Raw genomic sequence first — 11,989 nt, forward strand, 5'->3', positions numbered from 1 at the left:
GAGCCTGATCCTCCCTTTTTCTTATGCTCCCTTTATTCTCTCCACTCAGAAGGAATCTCTTTGTGGCTTAGAAACCAAGTGTTATAGCAACCAAATAAATTGTGTGTAGGAGGCACCTTTTCGGAGTGGGGGCTTTGTGATCAAGGGAGGGCTTTAGGCAAAGTCTGCACCTGTCTGAGAAATGAGTAGTGAAGTTAGAAAAGTCAGTTCCTGGCTTCTCTTTTTTCTTCGGCTCCAGAGCAAGAGTCACACATGAACATGTTATATCTAGAGAAGTTTTTCAGCAGACAGTACTTTTATATAGGAGTGTACATCTTAACTCAGCTCCTGTACAGACTTGTTTTGTTACTCAAATATTTACTCTTGTAACTACTTAAGTGAATTTGGATTAGGTAACTTGACAAGGATGATGTCTCTCTTCTTTCTTTCCTTTTTTTTTTTTTTCAGTTTAAGTTAAAATCCTTGGTAATAATTCCCAATTAAAAACAATTGTACTTAAAAGTGCCAACAAAATGGAAAACCGGCTTAAGTTTCAAACTTTTCTCCCTTGATATGAGCAATCTTCTCTTTTTAAGAAGCTTTTCTCACTTCAGAAGGGAGCATGACTATGGCTGTATCCTTTTTGAATTAAACTTTTTATATACTTTGGTTCTTGATGACTTACTATAATCATGGAGAAATCTGAAATACATTTTTTGGTATCCCAAACCTACTACCTTCCACTAATATTATAAGAACTGTGTCCTTTGTAGCCTTGTAACATTAACAGATTTTTCTAAATAGCTGATTTTTTGGTTTTTGTTGTTTTCTCTGTGTTGAAGTGTTTGGGTTTTTGGAATTTATAAGCAGTTCAGGAGAGACCATTGGTTTTGGAGCAAAGATATTTAATATCATTTGCCCTGAACAAAGCAGAGCTACTAGTGTTCTTAGGTATTAATCTTTGTGACTTTGAATTGGCAAAATTGGAAGAAGACTGACATTTAATTGTGTTACATTTTGTAATACTTTCTTTTAGATGATTACAGAGAGATCTTTCCAAAATTGCATTCATGGTGTATGGTATATGGTGATCCTTAGTATTATGATAATCTGACCCTTGGTGCAAGTCTGGAGAAGGAAACCTGTTTTCACTCATTCATTAAACCACCAGTTGGCTTATGTGAATTTGTTTGAAGATTATCCTTTAAGTGCATTAAATGAATATATTTGTCTTTTGTGTTTGTGTAAAGACCACTATGCTCACCTATTTGCTCAGGTTTTTGATTTAAGTATAACTTTTTCTGTTTTTTTTTTTATTTTTTTTTTCCCAACGTTTATTTATTTTTGGGACAGAGAGAGACAGAGCATGAACGGGCGAGGGGCAGAGAGAGAGGGAGACACAGAATCGGAAACAGGCTCCAGGCTCTGAGCCATCAGCCCAGAGCCCGACGCGGGGCTCGAACTCACGGAGTGCGAGATCGTGACCTGGCTGAAGTCGGATGCCTAACCGACTGCGCCACCCAGGCGCCCCTAACTTTTTCTGTTTTAATCAGTCTCAAAGAGAGTTTCTACACTTCCCTGCCTTTTTTTTTTTTTTTGCAACACAATGCAAAGTAACTTTTCCCTCTGACTCTGGTTAGTAGAGGTTCCCAGTGACCTTTTAATTGTTAAATAGTTTTCTGTCTTCATCTTACTTGATAAAATAGTCTAACATTTTCTCCTTTGTCCTAGGCAGCAATGATCCACCCTCAATTTTATCTAGTGTAAGATCTATTATTGCATGCTAATATAATACATTTGTTGCCTCAAATTTTCTCTTTTCCTAGACCAAGAATTTTTTGAGTCAGGGACTGTGACCAGAATGGATCCTTAGCGATTATACAGTACAAACCCTTCTCTTTTTTTTTTTTTTTTGTTTGAACTACATGCTCTTTAACTAATTGCTAACTCTTGTTTGACCTGCTTTCCATAAGTAAAGAAGACTCATTAAAAATAGCACATTAACTGTAGGCAAATGATAAGCTGAGGTACAAAAGAATGAAACTGGACCATTGTTTTTGTGTTCTATACAAAAATAAACTCAAAATGAATTAAAGACTTGAAAGTAAGACCTGAAACCATAAAACTCCTAGAAGAAAGCTCCTAAGCAGTGAGCTCCTTGACATAGTTTTTGGCGATGATTTTTTTAAATCCAGCACTGAAAGCAGAAGCAACAAGAGCAAATGTAAGTAAGTGGGACTATATCAAACTAAAAAGCTTCTGCACAGGGAAGGAAAACATCAAAAAGATGACCTACTGAATGGGAGAAAGTATTTGCAAATTATATATCCAATAAGGGGCTAATATTCAAATTATAAAGAACTCCTACAACTCAATAAGAAAAAAAAAAAACCTGACTAAAAAATGGGCAGAGTATCTGAATAAATAGTTTTCCAAAGGAGAGCTACAGGTGGCTAACAGGTACATTAAAAGACACTATATACCCTTAATCAGGGAAATGCAAATCAGAACCACAGTGAGATCCCACCTCAAACCTGTTAGAATGGCTATTATCAAAAAGACTAGCATCAACTAGACTATTGTCAACTAGACAGTTGCTGGATAGGATGTGGAGAAAACTGAACCCTTGTGCAGTTTGTAGAAATGCAAATTGGTGCAGCCACTATGGAAGACAGTATGAAAGTGCCTCAAAAACTTAAAAATAGAACTACCAAATGATCAACAACTCTGTTTCTGCATATTTATCCAAATTTTAAAAACCCACTAATTTGGAAATCTATATGCACTCCCATGTTCGTTGCAGCATTGTGATAGCCAAGATATGGAAACAACCTAAGTGTTCATCAGTGGATGAATGGATAAAGAAATTGTGGTATATACACAATTGAATATTAGTCATAAAAAGAATGAAATCTTGCCATTGAAGACAACATGGATTAACCTTGTTTAAGTGAAATAAGTCAGACCAATGATCTTTCTTATATGTGGAATCTAGAAAAAATAGGTTTAAAAAAAACCTATGCGATACAGTGATACTGTAATAGCAGTGTTATGGGACAGATGGTAGCTACACTTGTAGTGAATATAGCATAATGTATAAATTTGTCAAATCACTAAGTTGAACACCTGAAACTAATGTAACATTGTGTGTCAATTATACTTAAAAAAAAGATTTTATCCCCCCCAAACCACACAAAAAAACCAAAAAACAAAAAATAAAACTGAGCTTGTAGGCAAAGAGCAGAATAAAGCATGTACTTCGGTTTATTAGATAAGATAAAAATTTGTTCTGTAATTTGGTTAGCTGACAATTTTGTTTTTATTTTGGGCTGTGGATTGTTAAAAATGAAGCAGTCAGATCTGGATACTAGAAATTCCCGATTTGTAGGCTAGGAAGATGATTTGTTGTATTACCCAATGACTTAATCTCCTAAATAAAATTACTTTTTTTTTTTTTTTTTTTTTTTTTTTTTTAGCCATTTAGCCCCTTGGTATCGGAATGTGTTTACCATCTTTGAGTGAATTACACTTTTCATACAAAAAGTAGGAATCTCTTTGTCAGTGACAGACCAGCTTATGCTTCAACCTGGCTTTCCATTGAAAGGTGTTTAACTGGTTTATAAAGCACCCGATTTTCATGGTTCATCAGCTCATTTGTTAATTCAGTCCTTTCAGCAACCCTCTTTTACAGATGAGGAAACTGGATTTGGGATAAAGAGAGTAAGTCTAAGATCAGTGTCAAAAACCATGTATCTAACAGTTGGTGAGATTAGACTTTTCACTCCCCTAAGACTCTAGAGTTTATATTCTTATTTACTGTCTGCATGATACATATTAGGGAGAATTCTTCCTATTATTTGTTGAGCTTGCAGAAATGTGCACCAAGAACGTAGGGCCCTGCTTCGAATTCAAGCTTGCTGCCTAGATCTTTCCATAGGCACCACTTTCTGTTGTCTGCTCAGACATTTGACTTCTTTACCATATGCCCAGTGATTAAGCTTTAGATATTAAATGTATAGACTAGGATCCATTAGTTTACAGTGGGGGGAAGATGTCCATACAGACCAGCTATGCATGGAATCTGATTATTATCTGAAGGCCTTTTAGTGAGCATGGAGTCTTTTTTTAAAAAAATATTTTATTTATTTTTGAGAGAGAGACAGAGTGTGAGCAGGAGACGGGCAGAGAGAGAGGGAGACAGAATCTTAAGTAGGCTCCAGGCTCTGAGCTGTCAACACAGAGCCTGATGTGGGGCTCGAACCCACAAACCATGAGATAATGACAGATAATGACCTGAGTTGAACTTGGACACTTAACTGACTGAGCCACGCAGGTGCCCCGTGAGCATGAAGTTTTTAAGGAAAGTTGAGTAATCTTCATAACTATTGTCTTCAAATTAGATTTTCAGCTCCCCTTTAGAAGTAAATCTGCTACATGTTCCAGATATTTGGGTCCAGGAGTCTTTTTCTTAGATGGTAGAACAGATTCCTAAATGATTTTCTTTTTGAGTTTTACTTTTTTGTTTGTTTTTGAGAGAGAGAGAGAGAGAGAGAGAGAGAACGAGTGGGGGAGGGGCAGAAAGAGGGTGGGGGGACAGAGGATCAGAAGCGGATTCCACACTGACAGCCGTAAACCTGCTTTGGGACTCAAACCCACAAACCATGAGATCATGACCTGAGCTAAAGTCGGATATTAAACTGACTGAGCCACCCAGGCTACCCTTGAGTTTTACTTTTCATCCACTTAGTAGGCTACCATGTTTTGTGTTAATACATTCTTTTTTCAGGCAGAATATGTCTATCAGTTACTGTGTAACAAGCCAACCTAAAACTTAGTGGCCCAAAATAATCGTCCATTTTATTTGCTCGCTATTCTGTGGATTGCCAGTGTGGTTTCTGCTGGTCTCTGTGCTCATTTAGCTATAGTCAGTTGAAGGTTAGGCTGAGGCTGGTTAGAGTAAAGAGGTAGCCTCAGTCATAGGTCAGGAACCTCAGCTGGGATCGCTTTTCTTTCCTCTGTGTGTGTTTTCTCACTTTATTGAGATATAATTGACTAATAGAATTATAAGATATTTAAAGTGTACAATGTGGTGATATATCAATACTGGGATGGCTTTTCTGACCATGTGGTCTTTCATCTTCAGAAGACTAACATGGGGGCGCCTGGGTGGCACAGTCTGTTAAACATCAGACTCTTGGTTTCAGCTCAGGTCCTGATCTTGCAGTTTCAAGGGTTTGAGCCCCATGTTGGGCTCTCTGCTGACAGCACAGAGCCTGCTTGGGATTCATTCTCTCCCTCTCTCTCTCTCTCTCTCTTTCTCTCTCTTTCTCTCTCTTTCCTTCTCCCTCTCTCCCCTGTCCCCCACTCACACTTTTTCTGTCTCTCTCAAAATAAATAAACTTGAAAGAATGTTTAAAAAATTAAAATTAAAAAAATAGACTAATATGGACTGCTTTAGGTGCTGGTCTCAGGGTTCCAAGAGGGTGAGAGCAGAAGTCTCTCAGTGTCATTTCTGTATTATGTTGGTCAAAGCTAATCTCGAGGGGCTAGCCCAGATTAAAGAGGCGGTGAAATAAACTCCACCTCTTGTGAGAAACAAGTACCAAGTCATATTTCTAAGGAGGCTGCATACCTTCAACCCTCTTTGCAGACAGTCTACCACAGAGCAGCTGGTAAGATATTATGCTTGGGTCATCCTATTTGGGTTTTGGGAGTTCGTTGGTTATCTTTTTGCAGCTAATCCCTCTTCCTACCCTTACCAATGCCAAACTTTTTCTTCAAAGATTCTCAAGTCTTTTATTTGTTCTTCTGACATTGTTCCTGTATCACACTAGCTATTCTGTGTATTTTTCTAGGATCTCTTTGCAAATATGGTACCTGAGCAGTTAGAATTGATACTGTTTATTGCATGTACATACAATATGCTGAGCAACCAGTATTATCTTATTATCGTATTTAATGTTCATATTAACTGTTCATGGAAGATATCCCCATTTTATAGAGGGGAACCAGGTTCAGTAAGGTTGTGTAACTTACTCAGAGTCACATTCTGCAAGTGGTAAGCTGAGATTCAGACACTCTTCCTCTCCTTCACATTCATATGTGTGTACTTTTCTCTATCTAGATACACACAAAAATAAATGTGGACTGCCAGTGGAGAGTACATTTGTTTATTACTCTTTGACACTATGCTTTGGAGAGTCTGGAGATATTGAGATAATTTGTCCCTCTAGTGAGAAATGAATGTATAACCCAATGGCGTAAATCACATATATGCTATGGAGCATAGAAATGTAATGGGAACATAGAAAATGGAGCTGATAACAGCCTTCAAATAAGGAGAGAACATCTGAGTTGGGTCCTGAAAGATGGAACTATCAAGACACAGAATGGAGAGAAATGACATTTTTAGCAGAGGGTGCTCTAAAGATACTTTTTAAGCTAAGGAAACTATAAAAACTCTTAGAAGTATGAATTTGCAGTTCACTTAAAATTTGTCTTTTTCACATTCATTACTGTTAAGCTAGGACTTCTGTTAAGCTACCATAATGTTTCACTTTTGTTGATTTCTATTTAAGATTTTAGTCTCTAGATACAAAAAGCCTTTATTGCTGTTCCCCACCTTGGTGCATCAGCAGATTTCAGGAGTCTGCCTTATGTGTCATTATCTAAGTCTGAGGCAGTGCTAAGTAAACTGCGAGTAATATTTCATTAAATGTTTTTTAAAAGTAAACATTATATTTTTAATTAATCTAATTTTTCCCCTGACCATTTGTGGATAAATGTAATAAATGTAATTTTCATCTAGCTGAATCATCTAGCTGATTTTTTTCTGTATAACATAAGGCATGTTAAGTCAGCCATGCCCAAGACCTCTTAATCTCCTGCTTTTGTAACCCCGTCAGTAGAAGAAATTAATACAACAATCTATCCTGTCTTAACAGCAGTTACTCCTTTTCTAAGTTTATGATTTGTACTTTTCCATCTCTTGTATATTGCATGCTGTTTAAATCAGGAATTATGTTCGTTTTTAACCTGTGGTTGCATTGCTCAGCTATACTAATTATTTTTATGGACAGAGGAGTTTATGTCCTTTAGATCTTTTATGCAGTATTGTGCTGGGTCTTTCTTATGTCTAGTTGATACAGTTTTGTCCCTTAAGTAGAGTACACTTCATGTTTACCTTTTCTAAATTATATTTGGCTTCTGGTTTTTATGTCACTTCATTCTTTTTGTTTTTATTTTTTATTTTTTTTAGTTTCAAGTTTTTATTTAAATTCCAGTTATTTAACATATGGTGTAATATTAGTTTCTGGTGTAGAATTTAGTGATTCATCACTTACAGCACCCAATGCTTGTCACAAGTGCTCTCCTTAATACCTATCACCTATTTAACCCATCCCCTGCCCACCTCCCTTCCAGCAACCCTCAGTTTATTCCCTAGAGTTAAGAGTGTGTTTTAGGGTTTGCCTGTCTCTCTCTTTTCCTGCCTATGTTCATTTGCTTTGTTTCTTAAATTACACATATGAGTGAAATCATATGGTATTTGTCTTTCTCTGATTGACATATTTCATTTAGCATAATAGTCTCTAGTCCCATCCATGTCACTGCAAATGGCAAGATTTCATTCTTTTTGATGGCTGAGTAATATTCCTGTGTGTGTGTGTGTGTGTGTGTGTGTGTGTGTGTGTGTGTGTGTATAATACATACATACTACCTCTTCTTTATCCATTCATTAGAGTCATTTGGGCTCTTTCCATAATTTGGCTTTTGTTGATAATCCTGCTATAAACATCTGGGTGTATGTATTCTTTCAAATCAGTATTTTTGTATCCTTTAGGTATATACCTAGTAGTGTAATTCCTGGATCATAGGGTAGTCTATTTTTAACTTTTTGAGGAACCTCCATACTGTTTTCCAGAGTGGCTGTACCAGTTTACATTCCACCAACAGTGTAAGAGAGCTCCCCTTTCTCCACATCCTCACCAACATCTGTTGTTTTCTGTGTTATGAATTTTAGCCATTCTATATGTCACTTCATTCTTAATCTTATTCTACTAGATTTTTAGTTTTCCAAATAACCTTGTAAGTTAACAGTATGTTGCTCTTTGTTCCTTAGTTTGTTCACCATAGAATTGGTTGAATTTACATTAATTAGAGGTGTGTTCTTGCCAATAGTCGACCTGCTAACTCAGAAGCAAGTTTTCCTTAAGAAATAATGGAAAAGTCAAGGGGCATTAAGGAAGACACTTGTTGGGATGAGCACTGGGTGTTATATGCAGGGGATGAATCACTGGATTCTATTCCTGAAGTCATTATTGCACTGTATGCTAACTAACTTGGATGTAAATTAAAAAAAAAAAAAAAATGTATGGGGACCAGAAGTAATCTGTGGAAAATTCTTCCCAACATCAGATGTACTATAAAAGTAAGCAGAGGAATTTGTTCTTATTAATGACTCATCAGAATGAAAATGCTCTCCAGGCAGGAATTGTGGTACACTGAAGATGACTATAATTCTTTGTCACTCCTTCCAGTAAAAAAAAGAAAGAAAAAGAAAGAAAGAAAGAAAGAAAGATAAAGAGCAGAAGTCATCAAACTCTTAAAGGGCCAGATATAATCACATTTTAGGCTTTGTAGGTCATAGTGTCTGTTGTACCTATCCAATTCCATAGGAGTTAGTGAGAAAGCAGTCATAGACAATACCTAAAGGTATGGGTGTGGTTGTGTTCCAATAAAACTACAAAAACAGTTGGAAAGCTAGGTTTGGCCTCCAGGCGAGTAGTATGCTCATCTCTGGTAAAGAAGATTGTTGAAGGAATGTACTAATGTACTAATAAATTGGAGACGTAATAATCTACATTTGCCTAAACATATTCATATAAAACAGGATTTTGTACTTTATAAATTTTTGCTCACAATGGAAAAATGTGCTTCCTATAAAATTTTCATGATTTTATGTTCTTATAGTATAGAAATTAAAGAGTCACTGTAACCTACCCCCAGGAGTTCACTATTATTAACAAAATCCTACATACTTGAATGTGTGTGAAAAATGAGTGAAGAGTGGAATTAGAGCAGTGTGAGAAAGTGAAGGTGTAAAATGTCAGAGATGGTGCCATGCTGGTGCCATGCTGCTAAGGGGTGATGAATAGGGAGAAATAGCCCTTGGGCTTTTTTTTTTTTTTTTTTTTTTTTTTTTTTGCTTGCTTTAAAACGGCTACTGTGTAGTGTACTCGGTCTCCCTCTTCCTGAGTGTAGATCTTTGTGCACAACGGGACTGTAATATAACAACTTTGCAGAGTAGATAGACACAGGAACAACAAATAGTACAAACACTTTGCCAGAGGAGGTGGAAACCTGAGTATAGAAAGACAGCTGTATGTATAACGATGGTTACTAACGATCCTATTTTTCTGCCTGGTAACAAGTTCAGTGGAGGTTTGTGGTACTTGTGCCATTGCTCTCTTTGGTATTTTGAACAATGTCAACTCATCTAAATAGTGTTTATTGCAGCTCAGTACCCTGTCTCCCTGACAATGACACCAAATACCCCATGACCTACCAAATACCTAATCACTATAGCTAGAGCTGTGCTGTCCAACACAGGAGCCATTATTTGGCATGGGGGTTATTAAGAACTTGATAATCAGAATTAAGATGTGCAATAAAGGCACAATATATACTGGATTTTGAAGACTTAGTACAAAAAAAAAGAATTTAAAATATTTACACATTGAAGAATTTAAAATTAATTACAGATTTGAAATAAAGCATTTGAGGATGTATTAGGTTAAATTAAATATATAAAATTAATTAATATATAAAAAGATTGTTTCTCTTTAAAATTTTTTAAATGCAACCCCTAGAAAATTTAAAATTATATGTGTGGCTAGCATTCTGTTTCTATTAGCTCTAGTTTAGAGACTAGTTAATGTAAGATACCTAGGTTTGAAGTATGTTTTTCTTAGGTAGTATTAAGTATGGTTTAAATTAATAAAAGTATACCTTACATACATCATGTGCTAATTGTACACATTCACAACAGGTGTGTTGTACACAACAGGTGTGTTGGCTTGGTAAGCTGAGTCTTACAGATATGTTTGTTCCTGTTTTTCAACAGGAAAAAGTTGACAACTTATATAAAGCTTTCTAAGTGAACTGTGGTTTTAGGAAGTAAAACTTAAGAGCTCTTTCAAGATCCATCCATTCGTTCATTTTGTTCTGCACCATTTATAACCACTTATTGGGTATATCTGTTGTCAATTTCTTAGCTAATAAATTAGTTATTTGGCATAGATTTTCTTGATTATGAGAACCAGATTACACTCATCTTTGTTCTCTCTGACATTTCTTTCTTCAACTCTACTTTTCCTTTACAACCTAACTTTTTAACACTATTTCCTTTAAAATCCGTTCTGGTATTTCTTGATCTTTTTTGCCTATCTCTCCTCCTTCCCTTCCTCTGAACTCCCAAAAGATATCTGCTTCTGTCTTTTAATCACTTTGTAATTTTAATTTTAATGGTATATATCCATTATCTCCTCTACTAAAAGGTGCAGACGTCAAAAGAATCTTTTTTGTACTAAATTAAAATCATGTAACTTGATGTATGCAGGTAACCTCTTTAGATCCCATTTATATTAAGATAGGATTAGTTCTCTTTAATTCCATAGATTTCAATTTTGTTCTGCAGACGAATATACAAATGAAACCATGTTAATGGAATTACCTCAAATCTTGTTTGGAGATCAGACTACTAGGGATAACCTCTACAGATATACTAATCAGGAAGTAAACATATAGTAGACTTAATACTTTTTAGAATGATGACAGAAGGAAAAGGGAGATTTCAGGAAGGAGAAAAAGTTAGAGAATAGCGAATTGTATCAGTCACAAATAATTATTGAAAAGTACACCAAAGTATAGAGAAGGAAAAACATTTACTCGTATATTACCACTTAGAGGCAACCATTGTTACCCTTTTTACATATGTATAACCTTCTCTGTTCTAAAATGTGTTGATTATAAAAAAATAATACAAGTACATGCTTCTTATAAAAATTCAAACAATATAGAACTATTTAGAATAACAAATTTTCCTTTTCCTTCCTTTGCAGTCCCTCCCTTTCTCCATAATGAACATCTGTTTATAGTATTTGTATAAATACACATTTTTGTTATTCTGATTAACGTATATGAGATTGTGTTATTCAGTGATTTGGGTTTTTTCTACTTAACATACCTTAGAGATCCTTCCATATTATGGATCTCTCGCATTTTAAAAGTGACTGATAGAATTTTTGAAAAGAAATGCTCATATTAAGAAATTCCAACAGTGCAGAAAAGCACTCAGTAGAATGGTCCCCCAGGCCCATCCCTACTCTGTAGTTCTTGCCTGGATTTTTGTAGAACATTCTAGAAGTCTTTTATGCTTCTTTAGGTTATCTTTCTTTGCCTGCCTGCCTGCATGTCTTCTTTCTTTTTGATGCAAGTGGGACCATATATATTTTTTTTAGTAAGCTTTTACTTTCAAAAATATAGGTGGGGGGGGCGGTGCCTAGGTGCCTCAGTCATTTGAGCATCCCACTTTGGCTCAAGTCATGATCTCAGGGTTTGTGAATTGGCGCCCAATGGGCTCGCTGCTGTCAGCACAGAGCCCACTTCAGATCTTCTGTTCCCATCTCTCTTCACCCCTTTCCCACTCGTGCTCTCTCTCAAAAATAAATAAAACATTTAAAAAAACTTACAAAAATATAGGAGGGAATCAAACTGGAAAGTTTTTTTTTTTTTTTCTGGTAAACATGTTTTTTAAGAACTCTTCTCATACTCTTTAATGACTATGATTGTTCATTACATAAAGTACTGTAATTTACCTAAACTTTCTCATCATTAGATGTTTAGATTTGCCAGTTTTTCACTATTACGTTAAAGCTTTTAAAAGTTCATGGTTAAGTGCTTAAATTGTCTCTAGTGTTTTGGCTGCTTTGGAACAAACACCTTTAATATT

The 11,989-nt window shown here is 35.7% G+C and overlaps 1 protein-coding gene and 1 long non-coding RNA gene across 4 annotated transcripts in view; both read left to right on the top strand.

The window, feature by feature from the left end:
- BAZ1A (bromodomain adjacent to zinc finger domain 1A) overlaps positions 1 to 11,989 on the top strand; it is a 94,416-nt gene that overhangs the window by 1,722 nt on the left and 80,705 nt on the right. The gene's annotated exons all lie outside the window — the stretch shown is intronic.
- LOC147580013 (uncharacterized) lies at positions 1,547 to 8,563 on the top strand. The gene is made up of 2 exons (XR_015252435.1): positions 1,547 to 5,996; positions 6,628 to 8,563. It is a non-coding gene; the product is annotated as an uncharacterized LOC147580013 (long non-coding RNA).

The sequence above is a fragment of the Puma concolor genome, chromosome B3 (genome assembly GCF_028749965.1).
Source record: "Puma concolor isolate L17-30 chromosome B3, mPumCon1.1.hap2, whole genome shotgun sequence".
In the NCBI taxonomy this organism is placed as follows: domain Eukaryota; kingdom Metazoa; phylum Chordata; class Mammalia; order Carnivora; family Felidae; genus Puma; species Puma concolor.